Raw genomic sequence first — 16,474 nt, 5'->3', positions numbered from 1 at the left:
ACAGACAAATTTGTCTTGATGTTGGAGACCTCTCGTATCACCCCCACCTGGGTCCCTGTGGCTGACTGTTCCTCTGTCTGGCTTCCTGGCTTTTAATCCCCTTTCTCCTGCTCTTCTGGCCTGCTTTTTGGGCGTCCCTGAATTGTCTCTCCTCACCTGTATCTCTAGGGCTTACTGCTTTTCTGTCCGGGTTCCTGGCTTTTATCCCTTCTCCTGCTCTTCCCACCTGCTGCTTTGGGCATCCCTGAGTTGTTTCTCCTCACCTGTATCCCTGGGGCTGACTGCTCTTGTGTCCGTGTTCCTGGCTTTTATCCCCTTTCTCCTGCTCTTCCGGCTTGCTGCTTTGGGCGTCCCTGAGTTGTCTCTCCTTACCTGTAATCCTGGGGCTATGATCTAAGTAAATGTTGATTGTGGATCTAAGTAAAATGAAATATTTGACAACTTCAATCTTTTCTCCATTTCTTGTAATGCTACTTATTGGTCCAGTTGGGAGGATTTTCATTTTCTTTATGTTGAGGTGTAATCCATACTGCAGACTGTAGTCTTCAATATTCATAAGTAAGTGCTTCAAGTCATTTTCACTTTTCAGAAAGCAAATTTATGTCATCTGCATATTGCAGGTTGTTAATGAGTCTTCCTCCAATCCTGATATCGAGTTCTTCTTTCATATAGTACAGTTTCTCAGATTATTTGCTCAGCATACAGATTGAATAAGTATGGTGAAAGGATACAACCCTGGTGTACATTCTTCCTAAGTTTAAACAACACAGTATCCTCTTGTTCTCGAGTGACAGCCTCCTGGTTTATGTATAGGTTTCTCATGAGCACAATTGAGTGTCCTGGGATTCCTATTCTTCATAATGTTATCCATAATTTGTTATGATCTACACAGTTGAATGATTTTGTGTAGTCAATAAACTAATAAAATTTTGAGCACCAATAAATCTTTAGCCAAGATCCATCTGACATCAGCAACGATATCCCTTATTTCATGTCCTTTTCTGAATCTAGCTTGCATTTCTGCAAGTTCCCTGTCAATACACTGCTGCAATTGTTTTTTTAATTATCTTGAGCCAAATTTCACTTGCATGTAATATTAATGCTAGTGTTCAATAATTCCCACATTCTGCTGGATGACCTTTCTTTGGAATGGGTACAAATACGGGTCTCTACCAGATATTTGGCCAAGCAGCTGTCTTCCAAATTACTTTGCATAGACAAGTAAGTGCCTCCAGTGCTGCAACCATTTGTTGAAACATCTTAATGGGTATTCTGTCAATTCCTAGAGCCTTGTTTTTCACCAGTACCTTCAGTGCAGCTTTGATGTCTTCCTTCAATAATTGCTAATAGATTATTCCTTATAATATAGATTTTATCCAAAATATTCAATGTACTTCCCCATGGAAAGAGTATTTATCTCCATACAATAGGCATCAACTTTCATCATATGACTTGCTGTGGCCTATGAAGTGTGAATGAAAGTGCCATAAGTAGAATTCAGAGAAAAATGTGGAGCTGAATTTGGTTCTGTCTTGCTCTATTTTCTCTCTACCACAGGACTATCAATATCTCATATAAGGATTTTCTTTACTGGCCTGGGTGTCAGAATGAGAAGCAAAAGAAGCAACAGACTTGCAGCGGACATATGAACACCATGTAAGTCCATTTTTGTTTGCCACTGAGATTTAGAGTTGTGAGTTTGCCTAAGGCACTGGACTGCTAACCAGAGGGCTGGCGGTTCAAACCCACCAGCAACTCCTTGGAAGGAAGATGGGGCAATCTACTTCTGTAGTGATACTGCCTCGGAAACCCAAGGAGGGGTCGCTATGAGTCAGGTCTGACTCAAGGGCACATAACAACAACAACAACAGCATAATGGTGAAGTTAAACCATTCCAGTGGCATCAATAATTTCAAGCAGGTGTCTTGATACAGATTCTCTTTCTTGTTATTTCGCCATAGAATTATGAGCATTACTATGTTCACAATGAAGGTAGTAGAGTAGTAGGATGGTTAAGGACTCATATTTTAAGGTGAGACGGATCAAGAATCAACCCTGGGCCCTACCCTCAAGCTGGATGAATTTACAGAGATCATATGGCATACTCTCATTTTCCTCTATTATAAAATGAGATGTGTAGATTAAATGAGACTGTTGATGTGACATATTTAGCAGAATGCCTGGTGAATATAAAAACTTCAGTAAGTGGTCATTGTTATTACTTTTATTATTATTTCATATATTATCTGTTATCCTCCATAGTATTTGCTTTTGACTTTCACATATATATTTTATCCTTTCCCTCTCAAATTCCAGTTTATATATACCTTAATAATATTGATAAATATTTTTCTAGGTTTTATAGAACACACATTAGCTCTTGACATAAAATATTCTGTACATTTCATACATCTTATGCTAGAATATGTTAAATGCTTAATTTTTATATTTTAATCTCAGAACAAAACTACTTAGATTTATGATATTTAAAGCATTCTTTAGTAAAGAAAAGAACTACTAATATTAAACACTAAAACCAGTTCTATGAGTCGGGGCTGACTCGACGGCAAGTAACAACAACAACAACAATAAAACCAGTTCACCAAACCAATGTAAAATGTTTAGGGTGATAATAAAAGTGGAGAAGACCATTTTCTAAAGAAAGTGTTATATCTTTTATAATTTCTCATATATTTCAACAATTATTCATAGAGTATCTTTGTGTAATTAGATTTTCAGTAATTTTTAAAAATCAAATATCTATAAACAAAAAGAAAAAGAACCAGGATCTCAATGTAGTAGGCATTTGATATATATTGATAAATGAATGAATGAATGAATAAGCTCACTAATGCACGGCCTTTGTTAAGTAGATAAGAATTATAAATATGAAATAATTAATGATAAAAACAAGGTATAAACCCAAGTACTAATGATTAATCTTAGCAATTATTGTTTAAAACTTACAAATGCCACTGTGTTTTAAAGGACAAATCCTAACAATAAAATGTAATTGCCTTTGCAATTTTATTAAAAGGGGACATAATAAACTTATATACTAAGCCACGTTTTCAGTACACATTCAGAACCATGTGTCTCATGAAACATAATTTGCTAAAGTAATTGATACTGGATAAGATTCAAGAACCATTACAGCACTGAAATCTAGATGAAGGATAAAAAAAAAAAAAGATAATAATAAATGGCAATGTTTCAAGTTAAGGGGCGGTGGCTAGTGATATGAGGTTTATGGACTGTCTTATTTAACATCTGCATTAATTGTAGAAGGAGTTGACAGCATGTTAATTAAACTTGCAGATGATTCTAAATTAGGACATGTTACAAACACTACTGAGAACCAAGAAGTAATGGCAGAAGTGAAAAGAATTTGTGAACAGGAACTGCCTTTAAATACTATTAAAGGAAAATATTAAGAGTAAAGATTTCAAACTCTACTGATCCCACTTTCTGATTTTCTGATGCAGAAAACTAAATAGAAATATTAAAACAAGGATAATAAATTTTTTGAGGTTAATATTTTATTTCTTTTAACGAAGATCCTAAATTATTTTCTCTTTCAGAGCTCGTCACAGTCAAGTAGATGCCTAAAACTATGTTTAGAGAGCAGCTTAGGGTGATGAATTTCACTGTTTGGTTGAGGAGAACCCATTAATTTGGGCCTTTGAGGTTCATTCCCCTACTTTTTGTGTATATGTTACTGTTGTTAGCTGCTCTGGAGTCAGCTCTGACTCCTGGCAACCCCACGCGCAATGGAACAAAATGCTGGCCAGTCCTGCACCATCCTCTGGATCAGTTGGGATTGGATGATGGTGATCCAAAAGATATTCACTAGCTGATTTTCAGAAGTAGATTACCAGGCCTTTCCTCATAGACAATTTTAGTCTGGAAACCTGTTCAGCATCTTAAAATAATGCCAAAACCAAACTCACTGCCGTGGAGTCGAATGCCACTCATAGCAACCTCTCCTCAGGTTCTTAGGCAGTATCACTATAGAAGTAGATTGCCCAACCACCTTGCAAGGAGTAGCTGATGGGTTTGAAATGGCAGCTTTCTGGTTAGCAGTCAAATGCCCTAGGCACTACTCCACCAGAGCTCCTGTTCAGCATCATGTTGTTATTGTTGTTGTGTGCTGTTGAGTCGGACCCAACTCATAGTGACCCCTCCTTGGGTTGCTGAGGCAGTATCACTACGGAAGTAGATTGCCCCATCTTCCTTCCGAGGAGTGGCTGGTGGGTTTGAACCACCAGCCTTCTGGTTAGCAGTCAAGTGCCTTAGGCACTATGCTACCAGAGCTTAATCACTGACCAATGGGTGGTGGCTGCACATGCGGTACATTGCTCAGGTTTCCACCTGAGTCTCCCACATGGAAGGTGAGAATTCTACTCCAGATTCTCCTAAAAAAACTGAAATCCTGGCCCTGCAATTCTTAGGAACCAAAGTTTCTACTCCTTTTGTCTTTCTTTGCCAGTCTGCCTGCCTGAACCTTTTCCTACCACCCACTCCCCACTTGCCTAATGTTCAACTTATCTTTCTCCTATCACCAGTTGTTGGGAAAATTCTGGACTTCACCCTCTTCTGGAGGCACTGTTTACTCTTAACATCCAAGGTGTCTCTTTTAGAGTGCTCACGTGAACTAAAGCCTCATCTGATAGCTTACAAGTGCCCTGGACAGATCTATTTGGAAATTGTACTGTCACCTCCAACTCTATGTTTCTAAAGATAATTCATTATTGTCCTTTTTGTCCCCTGACAAGATTCCTCTCCTGACATTTCTATTGATGGCAATTGTGACAGATTTTACCCAGGCCAAAGGAATGGAAACTAGAGCTGTCTTTGACTTTTCCATATTCATAACCCTCTGTATTCAATTGTTCATTTAGTCTCTCTGAATCTTCTTTCCAAGTTCATATTAATCCTTCTCTTTCCATTCACATTTTCATTCTTCTTGCCCAGGCTCTTATCATGTATATTCGTATGATTATAATAGTCTTTTTTTAGCAGAGAAGAAAAATTAGAACAATAAAAGTAAGTTTAATGTTACTATAAAAAAATCACATATAACTAAGGAAAACAGATTTGCACCATGGCATTCCTCCAAAAAAGAACACCTAAAAGTTTAAGGACAGTAATAAGTAGATAAGGGAAGAAATGAATAAAATTATTATTGTTTTTTAAAAAGGTCAGTTTAACACTACCTAGCACTACCTAAGGAACTCTGGTGGTGTAGTGGTTAAGGCATGTGGCTATGAACTAAAAGGTTGGTGGTTTGAACCCACCAGCTGCTCTATGGAAGAAAGATGAGGCAATCTGCTTGCATAAAGGTTTACACCTTTGGCAACTCAGTGGAGGTCGCTAAAAGTCACAATCTACTCGATGACAGTTTTTTTTTTTTTTTTTTTCATTTTAGACACTGCCTGGTGTCTCTTAACTAGAACTAGAAATAAAGTCTGTTTTTTGCCTGGCTTTGGCCAAGCATTATTGAACATTCTTGGGAAAAAGTAACCAGTATTAAGGTTAGCATCAAGGAAGGAATGGTATGCCACATAAGGCATATGATAAAGAAACGATCATATAGGAAGATGTGTGAGTATTGAGGGCCTCCTAGAGACAGTACATGCCACTCTTATTATGGTGATGGGTGACAACATGGATGGAGACAGAAAGAGCAGAGACAAGGAAAGCACTGTTGTATTTCATCTTTCTAAATAGCAGCTAACACTTATTGAGCATTTTTATAGGTCCAGCAAAGTTGCAAACTAATTATGTACATTTTATCCTAACAATAATTCTATGATATTGATGTTATTAACTCAATTTTCATAGTTATAGGAATTGAGGATCCAAATATGGCCCCCATTCTGTGTCTCCATTAACACCACCCTCATATAAACTACCACCATCTCTCTTTACAATGCTCTCCTAATCCCTTTCCCCACACCTGTTTTTGCCCTCAACAATCCTTTTCACCAAGGCATCCAGAATGATCTGTTCAATAGCTATCTAAACTGACACTGTTTCTCTGTTTAAAATCCTTCAGAGACTTCCCATTGCACTCTGGACAAAGTCTAAAGTCTTGGACAGACCTTATGTTCTGATGCTGACCTCTTTCTATTCCATCTGTTATCAATGCATCCTTTACAATGCATCCACCACACTGACCTCAGGGCCCTTTCTCTAACTCCCAAATGCTACCCCCTCAGGGCTTTTGCCCAGACTAGTCCCTTTGCTTCAAACACACTTGCTTCAGTCCCATAGTTAGCTCATTTCTACTCATCCTTCAGGCCTCAGCTTAAACTTTAATTCCTCAGAATGTCTTTTATTTTTGTTTTTCTTTTTAAAAAGTGTTTTCTTTATTTTTTTTTTGGCCTGGTTTATTGGGGTATAATGTTGTTGTTGTTGTTATGTGCCGTCGAGTCGGCCCCAACTCATAGCGACCCCTCCTTGGGTTTCCGAGGCAGTATCACTACGGAAGTAAATTGCCCCATCTTCCTTCCGAGGAGTGGCTGGCGGGTTTGAACCACCAGCCTTCTGGTTAGCAGTCAAGTGCCTTAGGCACTATGCTACCAGAGCTCCTCATGTGTGTAGCTATAGCAATATCCATCATTTTTAGGTATACATTTTGATGAATTCCAACAAAAGAAAATAGTCATATAACCAGCAATCAGAATGTAAAATACCTTAATCAATTACAAAATGCTCTCTTGTGCCCCTTTGACTCAGTGCACTCTCCCGACATCTAGCCCTTGGCATCCACTGAACTGACTTCTGTGCCTGTAATTTTGCCTTTTGCAAAATGTTATTGTTTTAGTTACCTAGTGCTGCTGCAACCAAAAAAAAAAAAAATCAAAACAAACAAACAAAAATCACAAATGGGTGGTTTTAAAGAACAGGAATTTATTGTCTCATAATTTTGGAGTCCAGGAGTCTAAATCAGGGGGTTGGCAGGGGGTGGCTTTCTCTCTCTCTGGGCTATAAGGGAAGACCCTTATCTCTATCAGCTTCTATAGGGCCAGGTGTTCCTTAGTGTTTTTTGACTGCTCTTGGGAGCTCTGGTAGTGCACTGTCTAAGGCATTTGACTGCTAACCAGAAGGCTGGTGGTTCAAACCCACCAGATACTCCTTGGAAGGAAGGTTGGGCAATCTACTTCTGTAGTGATACTGAAACCGAGTAAAGTCAAAACTATTTTCCCCACCCTGGTTAAGGCACATAATTAGAACAGATAGGACACTGGATGGGAATAGGTAGATAAGTAAACTTAGTTACCCTCAACTATTTCCCCACCCCAGACCCTGACTGGAGATAGATGAGTAAACACATAGGACTCCAGTTGGAGATAGATGAGTAAATATAATAAGCTCAGCTCCTTAAGAACTGAATGGAAAAAACAAACAAACATTTTTTCCTGTTGTTTCCATAGGCACAGGTGATAAACGTGTGTTAATATGTCTTAGAAAACAACTTCAAAATTAACTCTGGCCTACAGACATGCACAGTGGGTCAGAGAGGAACAAAGTTACTGGGAACTAACACTCTCCCTTCTGCCTAAGCCCCAATCTGTTAATGACAGGAAGCCAGTGTGACTCATCCGGTATACAGGCACACTGACTCAAATTACTACTGTCCCTTTAAACTGAGGCAAAGGAAATTTCAGCCAATCGTCAACTATCTCATGCCCAAATTCCTGAAATTTTTATGAATATGCATAACCCTCTCTTCTGAAACCTACAAAACGGTCATTCAATGGAGTTTCAGGGAGTCAGATCTGGGTACAGGTACCCCTACTCCTTGCATTGCCGCTTTACAATAAATAATTTTCTCTCCTCTTAATCACTTGGTGTATAAACTGTTCTGGCCTGACTGCACACCTGGTAGGGACCCACATTTGGTCGTATTTCAATACTGCCTTGGAAACTCAAGGAGGGGTTGCTGTGAGTTGGATCTGACTTGACATCAGTGAGTTTGGTTTTAGTTTGGAGGTATAACTTTACCTGATGTCTTTCTCCCTCATCCACCATTTATGTCTCTCTATTTAGAAGGAGCTCTGATAGCCTAGTGCCTAAGACACTTGACTGCTAACCAGACGGCTAGCAGTTCAAACCCACCAGCCACTCCTCGGAAGGAAGGTTGGGTTTCCTTCCATAGTGATACCACCTTGGAAACCCAAGGAGGGGTCGCTGTGAGTTGGGTCCGACTTGACAGCAAACAACAACATTTTGCCTTTTTGAAAGATACCATGCAGAAGGGATTAGATTTAGGACCCACTCTACTCTGGTATGACCTCATTAACGTAACAAAAGAAAACTTCATTTTCCTAAACAGGGATCATTCACAGATACAGTGGTTAGGACTTCAGCACCTTTTCAAGGCACACAATTCAATCCACAACAATAACGTAAAAGAAATCATAGAATATATAGCCATTTGTATCTGGTTTCTGCTTTTTTATTTTTTATTTTTTTAAATTATCATTGTAAAAACTTAAAGAACACAACATTTGCCAATTCAACATATTTAGTGTGTGCAATTCAATAAAACCAGTTACATCAATCATGTTGTGCAACCATCACCAATATCCATTGTTATAAACAAAACCCTTACACTATCTAAACAATGATTCTCCCCTTTTCCTGTTCCTCTCACCCATGGTAACCACTGTTTAACTCTGATTTCTACTCTAGATATTTCATATTAGTGAAATCATACAATATTAGTCCTTTTATGATTGACTAATTTCACTCAGCATAATGTTTTCAACATTCATTCATGCTGACGCAGTATTGGAATTTCATTTCTCTTTATGGCTGAGTAATATGTGTGTATCCTTTGGCTTACCCCTTTATCTGTTGATGGACATTTGGATTGTTTCCACCTTTTAGCAATTGTGAATATTGCCTTCTGATTTTTTTTTTTTGACATTTTATTGTCTATATCACTCATTTTAGCACTTTACCTTTTGTTCTCTGCTACCAGAATTATCTTCTCAGCTAATTCTGCAAGGCCAAGATTATTTTGTTTATTCAACATGTGAATAATATGATAGCTGTTAAGTGTCTGGAAACATTGGATTTCAGAGAATACTAACAAAGGTATGGTTTCTCCCTTTCAAGGACTCACAGTTTATTAGAATGGATAGACACTGAATAAGAAATTAAAAATATGCTGAGGTAATAGAGGGAAAATGGCAGGGTGTGAGGAGAATATATAAAAGATCCCATTTCATTTCATACTTATTTTGCATTTTATGTTTTTCATCTTTATATGCTATTTGAATATTTTTAGATTTTAAAGTTAAATGTTTTATTATGACTATATTAATGTACCATAAAGTTAAATTAATTAATAGAATGTGGTACTAACAGATCCATCAATGTACAATTATATATTATAAATGGTAATGATAGTCCATGTTTAAGGAAAATAGATTATGTAATAAAAGGTGTTGGTAAAATTGGATATCCATTTGACCAAAAGCTAATCAGATCCCTGTATCTCATTATATACAAATGAAAATTTATGATGGATTTAAAAACACAAATATAATAGATATAAATAGATTAGGAGAATACAGTAAATCCTCGATTTATGAACATCTGATTTATGGACAACTCATATTTGCCCTTTAATATTATGTAAATTTACCCTCACTTTGAAATGATCAGACCAACCCCACTCACAGCAAATTCTACATCACAGTCGTCTTCACTTACTGCATATGAAGCTTTTTTGTCATTGAAAAGGCTTTGAGCTTTTTGTTGCACTGAAGCAAGCCTAAATAAGAACCGTGTAGAGTTATTTTGACTTACCTTTGAATTCAACATAAAGACATCCTTAGGAACAGATCTAGTAACCTGGAGGCTGCCTATACTTTAGAATTCTTGAGAAATGGTTTTCTAAGTAAAATATAAAACCCAAAGACCATGAAATGAAAAGAGTAACACATTTGACTACATAGTATAAAAAGAACTAATTTATGTATGACAAAATAAAAATACACTAAGTTGAGAGACAAATAAAATAATGAGAAAAATACATGCAAACATATATTAGGAAAACAGCTGCTATCCTTTTAAAAATGGTATTTTATAAATCAGTAAGAAAAAGCAGCACCACTGAAGAAAGATAGGCAAAGCACATAAATTGCAATTCACAATAGAACATTCAATAAAAATGAAAAGATAGACAACTTTTATAATAACCAAAGCATTGTAAATTAAAACAACAACGATTTTTTAATATATCAAATGAACAAAGATTGAAATGTTTTATAATGGTTGATTTTGGTAAACGTTATAGGAAAGCAAAAATCTCTTATGTGATTGGAATGTAAACTGATGTATCATGTCTGGCAAGTCATCTGACAAAACATTTAACTATATTCTTTCTCTAAATGGAAAATACATTCATAGAAATTGTGTTTAAGAAAACAATTGGACAAGGGTGAAATCATTTATTTATTGTAGTCAAAAAGCTGAAAATATATAATCATCCACCAAAAGAACACAGATCAAATAAATTATGGTCCATTCATTCAATGAAATAGTTAGCAGCTCTTTCAACAAGTTAAGACATGGATATGGATATATGTATTTAGTAAATATTATTGAGTGAAAAGCAGGTTACAGTGTGGTATGAAGAGTAGGACTTAGCCTCTTTGCATGGATAGATAAATATCTATCATCCAGTTAACTCTGACTCATGATGACCTTATGTACAACAGAACCAAACATTACCTGGTCTTGTGTTGTCCTCAAGAATGCTGGTATTTCATAGTCCATTGTTGAATCTATTGTGCCAATCCATGTCATGGAGAGCTTCTCACCCTCATTGGACCTCTACTTCACCAAACATGCTCTCTTCCTTCAGTGATTGATCTCTCCTGATGATATACCCAAAGCAAGCAAGTCAGAAACGTTCAGTTCGGATCCATAAGGTCTTCACTGGCTAATTTTTAGAAACAGATCGCCAGGCTTTCCTTCCTAGTTTGTCTTAGTCTGGAAGCACTGCTGAAATTGGTCCACCATTGTTAACCCTCTGGTATTTGAAATACTGGTGGCATAGCTTCCAGCACCATAGCAACATGTAAGTCACCACAGTATGTATGACAAACTGGCAGATGGGTGGTGTGAATACACACACATACACACACACAAACTACATTTATGTGTATATTTATATGAAAGAGTTAGTGATATATATCTGTTTATCTCTGGGGAGCAGAATTTGGATGAAAACAGAATTTTAAACTTAAATCACTTCTATAGTGTTGAAGTTACTTTATTACAAGTGCAATGATTTTTATAATATAAATTATAGCTATCTATATTTATTATAGACATTCTGGTGGCCTAGAAGTTAAAGTTTAGCTGTTCAAACCCACCAGCCTCTCTGTGGGAGAAAGATAAGCCAGTCTAATTTCAAAAAGATTTACAGCCTTTTCCTCTGTCCCTGTAGGAGCTCTGGTAGCATAGTGCCTAAGGCACTTGACTGCTAACCAGAAGGTTGATGGTTCAAATCCACCAGCCACTCCTCGGAAGGAAGGTTGGGCAGTCTACTTCCATAGTGATACAGCCTCAGAAACCCAAGGAGGGGTCACTATAAGTCGGGTCTGACTCGAAGGCACAAAACAATAACAACAGCTCTGTCCTATAGAGTCACTATGAGTAGGAATCGACTCAATTCCAGTGGGTTTTGGTTTTGTTTTATATTTATTATAGAGAAAAATGAAACAGAGAAAGACACAACACAGGGGTTCTGCTGTTCATGTTATGATGCATTCCCTTCTATAATGTTTTTCTATGCCTAGATATGTATTTTTAAACATATTTGAGGCCATTGCATAAAGACAGCTTAAACTAGTGTTATTTAGTCTGTCTTTCATTCATCTATCCACTCATTCGTTATTGATCATCTTATTATGAAAAATTTCATTGGCATTGTTCGGCATGTGAGAGAAGGAGAAGAAAATACTGAGAAGGGAAGAAATCTATCATCTAAATATATTTCATCTTCCCTCATTTATTCATTCCGCAAGTATTTATTGAGTGCCTTTTATGAGCCAGGTACTGTTTTAGATATGACACGCATTTACCAGACAATCTTCTTAATGGAATCAGAAAGCATCAAAAACCATTTGACCTTTATTAGTCTTAGAATGAATAAAGACATTCTGCTCTTCACATGATATATCGGGCATTTTAACACACTAACTGTGTTAGAATTCTTTAAAAGACTAGAGGTTTTGTTCTCTTGAGACTGAGGTCACAATCATTTACATTTCTTCCAGTGAATATATGCTTGCAAACCCATGGCAGCTGAATTAACGAGTAGAAGATAAATGGACAAGGAGCAGGAACCAACAGAAAGCCACATGTAGTTAGGACAAAATTCACTGTTCAACTCTCCAGGCACCAGGAAGTGAGACGAAGGCAAGGAACATATGGAAGATAATTCAGAAATTGATATCAATAATCATATGGGAACTATAAACAGACTCCTTCGTGGATATTGTTTTGATATTCTGTTACTGATCCTATTTCTTCTGTTGGGGAATTGGCTTCCCTGATGACAGCTACAGGTGTTGATAAGTTACATGGAGCTCAGAGAGCCTAGGAACCAGGCAATGAGATTTTCAAGGGAGGGCTGAGATGTCAAAGAAAGGGTTTTAAGCAGTCTCTGTGGATCCATGATAAGAACTATGTCTTCAGAATGAGCCCGGGCTTAGTAACTAGAGCAAAGTATGTGGCCAGGGAGGATCTCACTGGGTGACACTGTCAGAGAACGGGGCACTGTCAGAGAACGGGACACAGTCAGAGGAGATGACACCAAAATAATTGTGTATAATTTTTTTTCTGCAGCATTTCAGTAGATATTTGTGATTTTTAATAAAAGTATTCCTGGTAGTTAGCTATAACAACAAAAACATTTTTAATAAGCCCAGCTGATATGTATCAATATATATTTATGGCTAAAAATCTATGCTAATTTACCTTTTGAACCTTCTGAAACATTTAGGTCAGAGTTGTCACTACTACCCAAGTACAATGGCAGTTCAACTCACATGGATTCATCTGCATGTGCTACAAGCTTGAGCTGTTCTTTTCACTGTGGCTGGTGTTTTGAAAGTCTGATTTTGTCAAATTTTCTCATATTTTAGCTAAAATACTGTGGTAATTTGTGAACCTCTATCAATAACTTTTCTTGAGAATGAAGTTGTAATTAAAGGAAACGATGTTGTTTTTAGGTGCTGTTGAGTCAGCTTCGACTCACAGCGACCCTATGTCGAAACACTGCCCATTACTGCACCATCCTCACAATCTCTGCTTTGCTTGAGCCCATTGTTCCAGCCACTGTGTCAATCCATCTTGCTAAGGGTATTCCCCTTTTCTACTGACCCTCTACTTTACCAAGCGTGATATCCTTCTCCAGGGAATGGCCCCTTCTGACAACATGATCAAAGTAAGTGAGACAAAGTCTGGCCATTCTTGTTTCTAAGGAGAATTCTGGCTGCACTTCTTCTAGGACAGTTTTGTTTGTTCTTCTGGCAATCCATGGTATTTTCAGTATTCTTTGCCAACACCACAGGAGCTCTGGTGGCATAGTGCCTAAGGCATTTGACTGCTAACCAGAAGGCTGGTGGTTCAAACCCACCAGCCACTCCTCAGAAGGAAGGTCAGGCAACCTACTTCAGTAGTGATACCACCTTGGAAACTGAAGGAGGGGTCACTATGAGTCAGATCCGACTCCAGGGCAGTGAGTTTGGTTTTTTGGTTTGCCAATACCACAATTCAAAGATATCAGCTCTTCTTCAGCCTTCCTTATTCATTGTCCAGCTTTCACATGCATATGAGGTGACTGAAACTACCATGACTTGGATTAGGTGCACCTTAGTCTGCTAAGTGACATTTTTGCTTCTTAATACTTTTAAAGAGGTTTTTTGCAGCAGATTTCCCCAGTGCAATATGACACCTAGTTTCTTGACTGCTGCTTCCATTGTTGTTGATTGTGGATCCAAGTAAAATGAAATTTCTGACAGCTTCAATCTTTTCTCCATTTACCCTGATGTTGCTTATTGGGCCAATTGTGAGGATTTTCATTTTCTTTATGTTAAGGTATAAAACATATTGAAGATTGTAGTCTTTGATCTTCATCAGTAAGTGCTTCAAGTCATCTTCACTTTCAGCAAGGAAGGTTGTTTCATCTGCATATTGCAAGATGTTACTGAGTCTCCAATCCTCTTGCCATGTTATTCTTCATATAGTCAGCTTCTCAGATTATTTGCTCAACATACAGATTGAAATATGGTGAAAGAGTACAATCCTGACACACAGTCTTACTGATATTAAGCCATGTAGTATCCCTTTGTGCTGTTGAAATGACAACCTCTTTGTCTATGTACAGGTTCCTCATGAGCATAATTAAGTGTTCTGGAATTCCCATTCTTCAGAATGATCCACATAGTCAATAAAACACAGTTAAACATCCTTCTGGTATTCTTTGCTTTCAGCCAAGATCCATCTGACATCAGCAACAATATTCCTCATTCCATGTTCTTTTCCAGCTTGAATTTCTGGCAGTTCCCTGTTAATATACTGTTGCAACTGTTTTTGATTTACCTTCAGCAAAACTTTACTTGCATGTGATATTAATGATATTGTTCAATAATTTCCACCTTTCTCTGAAATGGGCACAAGTATGAATCTCTTCCAGTCAGTTGGCCAGGTAGCTGTCTTCCAAATTTCTTGGCATAAATGAGTACGCACCTTCAGCACTGCATCTGTTTATTGAAAAATCTCAGTGAGAAATCAGTCAGTTCCTCGAGCCTTGTTTTATGCATATTCCTTCAATACAGCTTGGACTTTTTCCTTCATTGCCATTGGTTTTTTATCATATGCTACTCCTGAAATAGTTGAACACTGACCAATTCTTTTTGATATAGTGACTCTGTGTATTCCTTCTATCCTCTTTTGATACTTCTTGCATTGTTTAATAGTTTGGCCATAGAATCCTTCCATATTGCAAGTAGGCATGAACTTTTCTTCCATTCTTTCAGCTTAAGAAATGCCAAGTGTGTTCTTCTCTTTTGGTTTTCTAATGCCAGGTCTTTACATATTTTATTACAATAATTGACTTGTTCTTCTCAAGGTGCCCTTTGAAATCTTCTGTTCAGGTCTTTCATTTCATCATTTCTTTCATTCACTTTAGCTACTCTCTGTTCAAGAGCAAGTTTCAGAGTCTTTTCTGACATCCATTTTGGTCTTTTCTTCCTTTCCTATCTTTTTAATGACTTTTCACTTTCTTCGTGTATAATAGTCCTGATGTCATCTCACAAAAGGAGAAAAATTAAAAAAAAAAAAAAAACTATATCACATATTATGCTATGATTAAAATTTATCATAAACATTACTAAGGATTCTGTATGGTCTAGTATAGGAGGAGGTCCATTGCAGGGTAAGGAGGGTAAGACCATGAGTAAGTGCATTGGGTGAAACCAACCCTAGTGATACCACTGCCTGGCCTGACTTCTTTTTTGTTCCTTTTGACAATCTGATCCCAGTACTGAAAATGAGGTTTACCCTGTAGGTGGAGGTTAATGCTACTCAGCTCTGGACCTACCTTTAGGGGTAGCTCATGAAGTATAGCGTTTACAACCTACAATAGTGTGAAATTTAGGAACTTGTAGAGAAATTGTAAAATCAAGGTCATTATAGTCACCTCTTTCTAGATCTTCTGATTACTGCCTTGGTACAATTACCTTAGTTTTATGAAGCCTTTTCTTCTCCCACATTGTGGCTTTATTCTGAAGACTTCATTACTCCCTTTTCCTTTGTTTCCACTTTAATTTTAGATTAAAATGAGAATCACATTGAAAATATTGTGATGGTAGAGATAATTCATTATTTAGTATTTGTGACAAAGAAAAGCTGATAATCATTGCCCCTCTATAAAGAATTTTAGATAATTTCATATTCTCTGGTTGTATATTTAGTCTGGGTCAGTTAACTAAGTAAATTGGGTTTAATAGGAAAGACATTTTCTCCTCCCAAAATACGACTTTGGCCACCACTTACTCAATTCTAAGGTCTTCATTTTCACCCTGGGATATGTTGGGGTGCCCTGGAGTTGTACCACCCATGCATGGTAGCATGACTGTGGGTAGTGAACCTGTATACCCTCATCATATTGGTCAATTTAATTTCCCAGAGGTGAGAATATTTTTACATTTTTTCATGTTTGCGTACCTTACTTCAACTTCAAGAGAAGATGGCAATCAGTCCCTTTCTCCATTTACTCATTTAAGTTTTGGAATTTTTCAACCAGTGATAATGAAAAGTACATTTGTCATAAGTGGAAGGAGCTTATTTGAGTGTATTGGTTTTGTTACATATGGCTATTTGCAAGCATGCAGAAACCAAATGCCATCTGGGAAGTAGAAATCACTTTTTCTAGTATAGT

This window comes from Orycteropus afer, unplaced genomic scaffold (genome assembly GCF_000298275.1).
Source record: "Orycteropus afer afer isolate SDZICR_OR568_19922 unplaced genomic scaffold, OryAfe1.0 scaffold00141, whole genome shotgun sequence".
Classification (NCBI taxonomy): Eukaryota; Metazoa; Chordata; class Mammalia; order Tubulidentata; family Orycteropodidae; genus Orycteropus; species Orycteropus afer.
Note: the sequence above shows the minus strand (reverse complement) of the source record.